The following is a 13,821-nucleotide window of genomic DNA, read 5'->3' on the forward strand; positions in this document are numbered from 1 at the left end:
ACATGTCTCAAACAGAAGAAAGCCTGTTCTACACTATTTTGGAGTGTGTTATTTTTTCCCCTTCATGATGCCCCCTGCTTATGATTGGCCAATGTCATGCACGGGAAAAATCTCTGGTAACACCTAGTTGGGCTTTTCCGGAATTCTAACCTAGACTAGCTAATATCTCTGCAATGGAGATGAGAAATTAAAAAAATAAGAACTACCTTTTATTAATTATTACAGCCACTATTTCATGATGAGGCCAGTTTTACATGCTCAAACTGGTAAAAGATCTTCTTTAAAGGGAAACTTAAAACTGATACATGCTGTCTGATCCAGGCAGGTTCATGGCAGCTTCACCCTACTTACTCTCCTCGAGTGACAGGTCTATTTCTAGAAGCACACATGGTTAGAGACCTGTCAGTCACTTAGAGCAGGCGGGAAAAAAAATAGCCAGGGACCAACCTGTCCGACTAATCTTCGTGCTGCTATACCCAGTGTCTTTTAAACTATGTTTTTCTCTAAAACACCACAGCATTGGCAGCTTGTATCAATTGTCAGGTTCCATTCATGCCAAATATCAGATATAAAATAGCAGCATATCACCCTTGGATGTACTTGGTGAGAAAACAGGTAGAGATATTGGTTATCTTGTTTGTTTTAATTAATACATCTTTTCTGGCAACAAAATGTTGGTTTGGTTAAGGAGTTTCTCATACTTAGTAGTAATTAGTGTTGAGCCACCCCCGTAGTGTTCGGGTTCGGTTCGTCGAACACCGGGATGTTCGAGGAACTGTTCGTCGAACACCTTAGAACACCGTCGAACACCGTTAAAACCAATGGTAGGCAAACAAAAACACATAGGAACACATAGAAAACACCTTCAGAGGTGTCCAAAAGCTGACAAACTGCTCAGAAGACACTCTCTTTAAAAAAGCCGGCCGGCAATTCAGCAGCGGCATACACCGGTACCCGACAATTTAGACAAGAAGGAATAGAGCATCACACATAGATTAGATAGATAGAAACATGTCAGTCACATATATATGAAGTACAGTGACAGTGTTGCTTACTGTACTTGTCATTTAGTGTAAAGGATTTATTAAAAAATATAATAGTGTTTTCGTGCACCGTCTCTTTAAAAAAGCCGGCTGGCAATTCAGCAGCGGTACCCGACAATTTATAACAGACAGAATAGAGCTTCACACATAGATTAGATAGATAGAAACATGTCAGTCACATATATATGAAGTACTGTGACAGTGTTGCTTACTGTACTTGTCATTTACTGCAAAGGATTTATTAAAAAAAATAATAGTGTTTTCATGCACCGTCTCTTTAAAAAAGCCGGCTGGCAATTCAGCATCTGTACCCGACAATTTAGAATAGAAGGAATAGAGAATCACACATAGATTAGATAGATAGAAACATGTCAGCCACATATATATGAAGTACAGTGACAGTGTTGCTTACTGTACTTGTCATTTAGTGTAAAGGATTTATCAAAAAAAATAATAGTGTTTTCATGCACAGTCTCTTTAAAAAAGCCGGCCAGCAATTCAGCAGCGGTAACCGACAATTTATAACAGATAGAATAGAGCTTCACACATAGATTAGATAGATAGAAACATGTCAGTCACATATATAATAAGTACAGTGATAGTGTTGGTTACTGTACTTGTCATTTAGTATTAAAATAAAGGATTTATTATTAAAAAAAATTGGCGTGGGGTTCCCCGTAATTTTAGTCTCTAGCGGAGGTTATGCAGACAGCTGGGGCAGATGTTTGAAGCCTGGGAAGGGGGTAATACCCACGGAGCTTCCCAGGCTACTAATATCAGCCCCCAGCTGAATACCTAGCCTTTACTAGCTATTAAAATGGAGGACCCCCCCAAAAAAATTACGTGGGGTCCCCCCTAATTTAATAGCTAGCAAAGGCTAGGCAGACAGCTGGGGGCTGATATTAATAGCCCAGGAAGGGAGCCATGAATATTGGCCCCCTCCCAGGCTAGAAACACCAGCCGTCAGCCGCCCCAGAAATGGCGCATCCATAGGATGCGCCAATTCTGGCACTTAGCCTCGCTCTTCCACGCTGCCCTGGTGCGGTGGCAGGGGGTAATAGGGTTGGGGTTGATGTCAGCTTATAATGCCAGCTGACATCAAGCCCAGGTTAGTAATGGAGAGGCGTCTATAAGATACCCCCATTACTAACCCCATAGTCAAAGTTAAAAAAAAAACACAAACACCCAGAATAAAGTCCTTTAATTGAAATAAAGACACAATTCTTTATTGTTCTAAATTAAACCATACTTACCATCACGCCCATTCCAGCTGAAGCCAACGATCTCCTGCAATAAAAGAAAAATAATAAAGCAACCTCATCCTTACCTTTCCATGGTTCCCAGGACAGCTTCAGCTCTGCTACATCGAGATGACAGGCTGGACCTGCAGAACGCTGCCATCCAGCCTGTCATCCCGCAGACACTGAGAAGCGCAGGCATGCTTGCGCTCCTCAGTGTCTGACTGTGACGGCATCCAGATGAGCCGACAATGAACTCGGCTCACCTCATGCACGTCACTGACAGCGTGGGAAAATTCTCCTGCACTCAGCGCTTCAGCGTGAGAATTTTCCCACGCTGTCAGTGACGTGCATGAGGTGCGCCGAGTTCATTGGACATGACCTCGGCTCATCTGGATGCCGTCACAGCCAGACACTGAGTAGCGCAAGCAAGCCTGCGCTTCTCAGTGTCTGCGGGATGACAGGCTGGATGGCAGCGTTCTGCTGCGGTCCAGCCTGTCATCTCGATGTAGCAGAGCTGAAGCTGTCGTGCGAGCCATGGAAAGGTAAGGATGATGTTGCTTTATTATTTTACTTTTATTGCAGGAGATCATTGGCTTCAGCTGGAATGGGCGTGATGGTAAGCATGGTTTAATTTAGAACAATAAAGAATTGTGTGTTTATTTCAATTAAAGGACTTTTTTCTGGGTGTTGTGTTTTTTTTAAATACTTTACTAGAAATTCATGGTGGTCATGTCTAATATTGGCATGACCCCATGAATTTCGGGCTTAGGGCCAGCTGATAATGCCAAGCTGGCCTTAACCCCTTTATTACCCACTGAGCCACCGCACCAGGGCCCTGGATGAGTTGGGTACAGCGCCAGAAGATGGCGCTTCTATGAACGCGCCATTTTTCGGGGCGGCTGCGGACTGCAATTTGCAGCGGGTGGGGCCCAGAAAGCTTGGGCCTCCCTGCGCTGTAGATTCCAGCCCCCAGCTGCCTAGTTGTACCTGGCTGGACACAAAAATAGGGCGAAGCTCCACGTATTTTTTTTTTAAATTCATGAAATTCATGGAATAATTAAGAAAAAAAGGGCTTCCCTATATTGTTGTGTCCGGCTAGGTACAAATAGGCAGCTGGTGGTTGGGAGCAGCCCGTTCCTGCCTGCTGTACCTGACTGGACACAAATATAGGGCGAAGCCCCACATCAATTTTTTTTTCATTATTTCATGAATTTCCTGAAATAATTTAAAAAAAATTGACGTGGGGCTTCGCCCTATATTTGTGTCCAGTCAGGTACAGCAGGCAGGAACGGGCTGCCCCCAACCACCAGCTGCCTATTTGTACCTGGCCAGACACAACAATATAGGGAAGCCCTTTTTTAAAAAAATTATTTCATGAAATAATTTAAAAAAAATTGACTTGGGGCTTCGCACTATATTTGTGTCCAGCCAGGTACAGCAGGCAGGGACGGGCTGCCCCCAACCACCAGCTGCCTATTTGTACCTGGTTGGACACAACAATATAGGGAAGCCCTTTTTTTCTTAATTATTCCATGAATTTCATGAAATAATTTAAAAAAAAAATGCATGGGGCTTCGCCCTATTTTTGTGCCCAGCCAGGTACAACTAGGCAGCTGGGAGCTGGAATCCGCAGCGCAGGGAGGCCCAAGCTTTCTGGGCCCCACCCGCTGCAAATTGCAGTCCGCAGCCGCCCCAGAAAATGGCGCGTTCATAGAAGCGCCATCTTCTGGCGCTGTACCCAACTCATCCAGGGCCCTGGTGCGGTGGCTCACTGGGTAATAAAGGGGTTAAGGCAAGCTTGGCATTATCAGCTGGCCCTAAGCCCGAAATTCATGGGGTCACGCCAATATTAGACATGACCACCATGAATTTCTAGTAAAGTATTTAAAAAAACACAACACCCAGAATAAAGTCCTTTAATTGAAATAAACACACAATTCTTTATTTTTCTAAATTAAACCATACTTACCGTCACGCCCATTCCAGCTGAAGCCAATGTCTTCTGCAATAAAAGTAAAATAATTAAGCAACCTCATCCTTACCTTTCCATGGTTCCCACGACAGCTTCAGCTCTGCTACATCGAGATGACAGGCTGGACCGCAGCAGAAAGCTGCCATCCAGCCTGTCATCCCGCGGACACTGAGAAGTGCAGGCATGCTTGCGCTCCTCAGTGTCTCGCTGTGACGGCATAAATATGAGACAAGTTCATGTCCAATGAACTCGGCGCACCTCATGCACGTCACTGACAGCGTGGGAGAATTCTCCTGCACTCAGCACTTCAGCGTGAAAATTCTCCCACGCTGTCAGTGACGTACATGAGGTCAGCTGAGTTCATTGGACATGAATGAGCTCACCTCATGCACGTCACTGACAGCGTGGGAAAATTCTCACGCTGAAGCGCTGAGTGCAGGAGAATTTTCTCACGCTGTCAGTGACGTGCATGAGGTGAGCTCATTCATGTCCAATGATCTCAGCTCACCTCATGCACGTCACTGACAGCGTGGGAAAATTCTCCTGCACTCAGCGCTACAGGGTGAGAATTCTCCCACGCTGTCAGTGACGTGCATGAGGTGAGCTCATTCATGTCCAATGAACTCAGCTGACCTCATGTACGTCACTGACAGCGTGGGAGAATTCTCACGCTGAAGTGCTGAGTGCAGGAGAATTCTCCCACGCTGTCAGTGACGTGCATGAGGTGCGCCGAGTTCATTGGACATGACCTCGACTCATCTGGATGCCGTCACAGCCAGACACTGCAGAGCGCAAGCATGCCTGCGCTTCTCAGTGTCTGCGGGATGACAGGCTGAATGGCAGCGTTCTGCTGCGGTCCAGCCTGTTATCTCGATGTAGCAGAGCTGAAGCTGTCGTGGGAACCATGGAAAGGTAAGGATGAGGTTGCTTTATTATTTTTCTTTTATTGCAGGAGATCGTTGGCTTCAGCTGGAATGGGCGTGACGGTAAGTATGGTTTAATTTAGAACAATAAAGGAATGTGTCTTTATTTCAATTAAAGGACTTTATTCTGGGTGTTTGTGTTTTCTTTTAACTTTGACTATGGGGTTAGTAATGGGGGTGTCTTATAGACTCCTCTCCATTACTAACCTGGGCTTGATGTCAGCTGGCATTATAAGCTGACATCAACCCCAACCCTATTACCCCACTGCCACCGCTACAGGGCAGTGGGAAGAGCGAGGCTAAGTGCCAGAATTGGCGCATCCTAAGGATGCGCCATTTCTGGGGCGGCTGACGGCTGGTGTTTCTAGCCTGGGAGGGGGCCAATATTCATGGAACCCTTCCTGGGCTATTAATATCAGCCCCCAGCTGTCTGCCTAGCCTTTGCTAGCTATTAAAATAGGGGGGACCCCACGTCATTTTTTGGGGGGGTCCACCATTTTAATAGCTAGTAAAGGCTAGGTATTCCGCTGGGGGCTGATATTAGTAGCCTGGGAAGCTCCGTGGGTATTACCCCCTTCCCAGGCTTCAAACATCTGCCCCAGCCGTCTGGCTAACCTCCGCTAGAGCCTAAAATTATGGGGATCCCCACGCCAATTTTTTTTAAAATAAATCCTTTACACTAAATGACAAGTACAGTAATCAACACTGTCACTGTACTTCATATATGTGACTGACCTGTTTCTATCTATCTAATCTATGTGTGAAGCTCTATTCTGTCTGTTATAAATTGTCGGGTACCGCTGCTGAATTGCCGGCCGGCTTTTTTAAAGAGACGGTGCATGAAAACACTATTATTTTTTTTGATAAATCCTTTACACTAAATGACAAGTACAGTAAGCAACACTGTCACTGTGCTTCTTATATGTGTGACTGACATGTTTCTATCTATCTAATCTATGTGTGAAGCTCTATTCTTTCGGTTCTAAATTGTCGGGTACCGGTGTATGCCGCTGATGAATTGCCGGCTTTTCATGTTTCACTGTTGGCACTGTTCCCATCGATTTGGGCAATCACTGTAATGCCACAACCACCATGGGTGTGGCATTACAGTGAGTGGCAGACAATCCCTGCATGATTGGTGCTCTAAATAACGCCAGACATGCAGGACACGCTTTTGGTGCACGAACAGTTATCGAACATAACCTCGAACAGCCGAATTTTTTGCAAATCGTTCGGGTTCGTCGAACAACTCGAACACCGCCCAAAACAGCTCGAATTTGAGATTGGCGAACAGTTCTAGTCGAACACCGCTCATCTCTAGTAGTAATGTTTTGTCGTTTCCCTTAAAGTTATATGGTTAGTCAATTTAAAAATATATTTATTTGGTTTATTTAAGTGATAGCTTACAACATGGGTACTAATACCTCCAGTGCTCTCCATTATTGTTACCTTTTAGGGCATATATTTGGTGTGCTTAAACAAAGGCATTTTAACTAATGCATTGGATAATATTGCAGTACATAACAGTAGGAATAAACAATTTTAATTGAAAATAAAATTAAATGAAAAATTAAATATGCATAAATAAAACTTTCATATAAATAGTAATTTTTTTTCTAAATAAACAATTTTTGGAACAAATAACACCCAAAAAAAGCTATCTGTATTTGTGGTAGTCCTGTAACCACTCTAACCCATACAATAAATAAGAATGTATTTTTTTTGCGTAAGGTAAATGGCAAAAAAAGGTTAAAATATAGAATAGATATTTTTCATTTGTGTAAAACTCATCTAGAGGCAAGAAACCTATTGGACATTTTCATGGATAAAAAATTAAATATCTCTGGTAGTGAAAGGTAAATTGTGTGATCAATGTGTAGCACCCAAGTATCTTAGGTAGGGTATGATTACACATTGAGTATTTGCAAAAACCATTGTGTTGGCAGGAAAAGCACTGAGTAAAATATGCACTTTTTTACATATTTTTTGACACACTTTAGAATGTGTTTTTGATGCGTTTTCACCTGCAGTTTTTTTCCCATTGATTTAAATGGGTGAAAAATTTAGCAAAAATGTTGAAATAATTGTCATACCGCAGATTTGAAAAACACTTTGATGGTTCAAATCTGCAAAGAAAGAATAAGCAACATGTGCATGATATTTCAGAAATCTCATTCACTTTGCTGGATCTGTAAAACGTTGCTTTTTTTCAGAGGCATATACATATAGTCCTTAATTTAGAGCAGTGACTGATAAAATTAAGAAACACATCCCAATACTCCACCAGGACAAAAAAATTAAAAAATCTTATCGCAACTAGTGAAGCATATATACGAGGGTCAGTCAATAAGTAATGCCTCCTAATTTTTTTCTCCTTTTAATTGGCAAGAAATTCAAATGCAATTACATAGGTTGAAAACCACAACATTAACGATTAATTTGTCACTTTTCAATATAATCTCCATCCATTTTCACAGTCTTGGTCCACTGTTTAACAAGGGCATGTATTCCAGCATGGTAAAAAGCATTCTTGGGACCCACTGTGCACAAACTTTTCTGTATCCCAGTTGTCCAATAATTTTCATCACACTGCCTTTACTGAGGCAGATAATGCCACACAATTCATCTGCAGTCACCCGGCGGTCACCACGAATGATGTCATCGACTCGCTGAATGTTGCTTGGAGTCACTGCGGTTACTGGCCTGCCACTCCGCATTTTGTCAGCCAACGGTGATGGCCCTTCAGCTGTGTTACAGCGACGAACCCATCGTCTAACAGTACTGACATCCACTGTTGCATCACCGTACACATTTTTCAGTCTCTCATTAATTTGAATGGGCGTTTCACCTTCTGCATGCAAGAGTTCAATCACAGAACGTTGTCTGATACAAACATCGATGTCAGCGATTTTGCAAATGGATACAGTCCTGCCACCTGTTGGTGCAGGAAGTTGCAATTGCTGTGGATTGGAGAAGAAGGTTTGAGGAATTGTGCCAAATTCGAATATTTAACATAACTACCTTATTTAAGGAGAAAAAAAATAGGAGGCATTACTTATTGACTGACCCTCGTAGCTAAAAGAGCTCCTACTTTGAGGGACATTCTTTCCCCTAATCTAATTTACACTAGAGAAACCTTATCAGATAAAACATGGTTATCAACAAAGTGCTCGTATAAATGTGGCCATACAGGATGCACTTGTTGCAAGTACATGAAGAATAAATATAAAACATTTCATCCCCTCTGTCACTAAATGCAGTTATGACATTAACACATACCATATTTTTTGGACCATAAAACCCACTTTTTTTCCCCCAAATTTGGGAGGAACATGCTTACCGGGGAGTTGCGGTGGTGGTGGTGGCAGGAGCCCGGCGGTGGCAGCAGAAGTGGTGAGATGCTGCAAACTGGGATCTCAACAGCCATTTCCATGAGGCCCACTGCTTCAGGAAGATTGTCGCCGAGTTCCCAGTCGGCTTATGCGCCGGCTCAGGCAACCATTTTCCTGTAGATCACGGTGCTTCTTATGGTCCAAAAATACAGTATATTAATTGTAATTGAGTTAATGTAATTTATCACATCACCTGCAATAGCTGTAATCTCCAATATGTGGTCCCTTGAAAGTTTGAATAAGAAGATACCTTTCAGATGCCATTAGTAAGATACTACACAAAAAGTTCGGCAGCATCCAAGCATTTTGCCCAGGCACATAATGGAAAAGTTTTGGCTTTTAAAATAATAGGAGTAGAACGGCTTAAACAACCATTTAGGGGAGGTGGATATATCAGTTAAAAACTAGATCCCCTTTGGGTATTAATATTAGACAGGATTTGATGTATCATTGGGAATAGTATTAACTGTATTTTGTTGCGAGTTACCCAATGTAAGGCCACGGCCTTACTATCAGTATTTGGTAAGTATTCGGTCAGTATTTTTTCTCAGGAGTGGGAGCCAAAACCAGGAGTGGGTGATAAATGCAGAATTGGTGCACTTGTTTCTATTATGCCTTTTCTTTGGGTGTTCCTCACCTGGGTTTGGCTCCCACTCCTGAGAAAAAATACTGACCAAATACTTACCAAATACTGATAGTGGGGCTGTGGCCTTAGTCCACCACTCACAGGTGTTCTCTGGTGAAGACCTCCATTCTAGTGTGGATTGCTGGAGATTGATTCAGAATAGCACACAGGAAATGATGTAACACACCGTGGAATATTTTTTTCATTACACATGCAATGAGTAAAATCATTTGATCGAAACACGTCTGCCTGGCATTTTAACCTTTTATGAAGCTGCGACTTCTACACATCTCATGAATTTGTAATAATAAAAATGGACTCTTAACAGAAAACTTTGGCTACTGGACCTTTACCTATTTTTTTCTTTTTATTGCTGCACAGCAAGTGTCTGTTCAATCGAATCCTCCAAGAAAGGTGAGCTGATATTTATTCTTTTGTTTAGTCTCTAGTAGTGGTACAAGCTCCAGGGCCGACTGTTCTCTCACACTGGGCAGCAGAGCTGTCGGCACTCATCCTGTGCTCCTGTTCTGAGTTCTCACTCTCTTTTTCCAGCAATGGAGGACAGCCCACACATTCCCCTGTGAAGATAGTTCCTCCCTTTTTCTACAGCTTGCTCAGCCAATCAGACCTTTCCTCTGTTACTACTTCTACTCTTCAAAGTTTCAAAGAATAGCAACGGTTTCTGAGAGCTGTAGCCCAAGGCAATGCAGCAAAAGAGGGATTAATGTCTGTTACTGTGAAACCCTGTTTGCTTGTCGCTGCAGCAATCTCTGTACATGCTTGTCCTACAGGGGTTATAAGTGGCTATGAAAATGTGACATTAAACCAATCTACAAGGTGAAGGTGTAATTTTTATCTTTGTTCTAAAAAATTCTAATTTTGGGGAAAGAGAAAAGAAAATTCGAATAATGCTGTGAGAAGGGAGTACACTATTCACCATTATGGTGAAGAAGGACATTCCAAAACTTAGTCATATAACAATATACTCGCAGTCTCTCTAACATATATTTGAAGATTTTTGCAGCACCCTACAGTAGCAAGCTTGTATGGTGCACAGTACCATCTCTTATAGATTATAAAATAGGCTTTATGGTTATTGGAGTATTGAAAGCTTCTCCGAGAAGTGGTATAGAAAGTATGCACCTGAGTAGTAGAGAAGGATTTATTTAAAAAGGTTGTCCTATCTAGGAGAGGTTTAGTATAAAAATACAAATGGCGCTGTACTCACCTTCTCCAGGTCCTGATATTGGCTGCAGCACTGACATCCAAATGCACTAACAGAGCCATTGAGACGAATGATTGACTACCATCAGGAATTAAAAGTTTAGCAACTGCTTTCTTGGATATTAATAGTATTAAAAAAAAGCCGCAGGTGTTGCAAAGACTAGTGATGAGAGAGTACCGTAATATTCATAATCGCTATACTCGTAACGAGTACTTTCTAATAATTGCGTATTTGTTCCGACTAGCGAGTACAATGTAAGTCAATAGGAAATGCGAGTAATTTTCTGCTGGATCCTACAAAGGGATGTGGGGGCCTGAGGAAACAGCTGAAATGGATGGGAAAGTGATGAAACAGAATGGGAAGAGCCTGGAGAATGAGCCTGCATGCATTTCTGACTCACATATGGTTTCTGGCAATAAGTTTGTCGCAGTGTTACGCCACTTTTACAGACACACAAGAACAACTACCAAACCTAACCTAAATTGCATTTAACAGGCCAAAAAGGTTAAGAAACTGTTTTTCCTGCATAATCACTTGTTTATAAGGCTAAATGAACCAGAGAAACAAAAAAATATCCCTTTTAGCGTTTGTTCACACATACTGTTGTGACTTTTTTTCACCTTTTACAATTGGGAGCGCTCTGACTTATACATTTTGTAGGACCCTCTGTCATACATCATTTTTAGTTTGCTATTCCCTTGCACTTTACAAGCACAGCTAGAACGTACTAGTAGGTATGTTGATCTTTGACCTCTGAGGCCTCAGGTGGCTCTGTAACATGCGTTTTGGAGGGACACCTGTTACTTAGACATTTGGGCGGTTCCTCCATCATTGACACTCAAATAGTGGAATACATATTCCATAACAGTTTACTATGTGCCCATTGTAGCTTTGGGCTTGACCCTCCTCCCCCTCCTCCTCCATAGCCATGTGATACTGCGACTAGAGATGAGCGGTGTTCGACTAGAACTGTTCGCCAGTCTCAAATTCGAGCTGTTTTGGGCGGTGTTCGAGTTGTTCGACGAACCCGAACGATTTGCAAAAAATTCGGCTGTTCGAGGTTATGTTCGATAACGGTTCGTGCACCAAAGCGTGTCCTGCATGTCTGGCGCTATTTTGAGCACCAATCATGCAGGGATTGCCTGCCACTCACTGTAATGCCACAGCCATGGTGGTTGTGGCATTACAGTGATTGCCCAAATCGATGGGAACAGTGCCAACAGTGAAACATGAAAAGCGGCAATTCAGCAGCGGCATAGACCGGTACCCGACAATTTAGAACAGAAAGAATAGAGCTTCACACATAGATTAGATAGATAGAAACAAGTCAGCCACATATATACGAAGTACAGTGACAGTGTTGCTTACTGTACTTGTCATTTAGTGTAAAGGATTTATCAAAAAAAATAATAGTGTTTTCATGCACCGTCTCTTTAAAAAAGCCGGCCGGCAATGGAGCAGTGGTACCCGACAATTTAGAATAGAAAGAATAGAGAATCACACATAGATTAGATAGATAGAAACATGTCAGTCACATATATGAAGTACAGTGACAGTGTTGCTTACTGTACTTGTCATTTAGTGTAAAAGATTTATTAAAAAAAATAATAGTGTTTTCATGCACTGTCTCTTTAAAAAAGCCGGCCGGCAATTCAGCAGCGGTACCCGACAATTTAGAATAGAAGGAATAGAGAATCACACATAGATTAGATAGATAGAAACATGTCAGTCACATATATAAGTACAGTGACAGTGTTGCTTACTGTACTTGTCATTTAGTGTTAAAATAAAGGATTTATTTAAAAAAAAATTGGCGTGGGGTTCTCCATAATTTTAGGCTCTAGCGGAGGTTAAGCAGACGGCTGGGGCAGATGTTTGAAGCCTGGGAGGGGGGTAATACCCATGGAGCTTCCCAGGCTACTAATATCAGCCCCCAGCTGAATACCTAGCCTTTACTAGCTATTAAAATGGGGGACCCCCCCCAAAAAAATGACGTGGGGTCCCCCCTATTTTAATAGCTAGCAAAGGCTAGGCAGACAGCTGGGGGCTGATATTAATAGCCCAGGAAGGGTGCCATGATTATTGGCCCCGTCCCAGGCTAGAAACACCAGCCGTCAGCCGCCCCAGAACTGGCGCATCCATAGGATGCGCTAATTCTGGCACTTAGCCTCGCTCTTCCCACTGCCCTGTAGCGGTGGCAGTGGGGTAATAGGGCTGGGGTTGATGTCAGCTTATAATGCAAGCTGACATCAAGCCCAGGTTAGTAATGGAGAGGCGTCTATAAGATACCCCCATTACTAATCCCATAGTCAAAGTTAAAAGAAAACACAAACACCCAGAATAAACTCCTTTAATTGAAATAAAGACACATTCCTTTATTGTTCTAAATTAAACCATACTTACCACCACGCCCATTCCAGCTGAAGCCAACGATCTCCTGCAATAAAAGTAAATTAATAAAGCAACATCATCCTTACCTTTCCATGGTTCCCACGACAGCTTCAGCTCTGCTACATCGAGATGACAGGCTGGACCGCAGCAGAACGCTGCCATCCAGCTTGCCATGCCGCGGACACTGAGAAGCGCAGGCATGCTTGCGCTCCTCAGTGTCTCGCTGTGACGGCATAAAGATGAGACGAGTTCATGTCCAATGAACTCAGCTCACCTCATGCACATCACTGACAGCGTGGGAGAATTCTCCTGCACTCAGCGCTACAGTGTGAGAATTTTCCCACGCTGTCAGTGACGTGTATGAGGTGAGCTCATTCATGTCCAATGATCTCAGCTCACCTCATGCACGTCACTGACAGCGTGGGAGAATTCTCACGCTGTAGCGCTGAGTGCAGGAGAATTTTCCCACGCTGTCAGTGACGTGCATGAGGTGAGCTGAGATCATTGGACATGAACTCGTCTCATCTTTATGCCGTCACAGCGAGACACTGAGGAGCGCAAGCATGCCTGCCCTTCTCAGTGTCTGCGGGATGACAGGCTGGATGGCAGAGTTCTACTTCGGTCCAGCCTGTCATCTCGATGTAGCAGAGCTGAAGCTGTCGTGGGAACCATGGAAAGGTAAGGATGAGGTTGCTTTATTATTTTACTTTTATTGCAGAAGACATTGGCTTCAGCTGGAATGGGCGTGACGGTAAGTATGGTTTAATTTAGAACAATAAAGAATTGTGTGTTTATTTCAATTAAAGGACTTTATTCTGGGTGTTGTGTTTTTTTTAAATACTTTACTAGAAATTCATGGCGGTCATGTCTAATATTGGCGTGACCCCATGAATTTCGGGCTTAGGGCCAGCTGATAATGCCAAGCTGGCCCTAACCCCTTTATTACCCAGTGAGCCACCGCACCAGGGCCCTGGATGAGTTGGGTACAGCGCCAGAAGATGGCGCTTCT

The sequence above is a fragment of the Phyllobates terribilis genome, unplaced genomic scaffold, assembly GCF_046119375.1.
Source record: "Phyllobates terribilis strain yellow unplaced genomic scaffold, ASM4611937v1 Scaffold_1__5_contigs__length_1240528914, whole genome shotgun sequence".
Taxonomy (NCBI): domain Eukaryota; kingdom Metazoa; phylum Chordata; class Amphibia; order Anura; family Dendrobatidae; genus Phyllobates; species Phyllobates terribilis.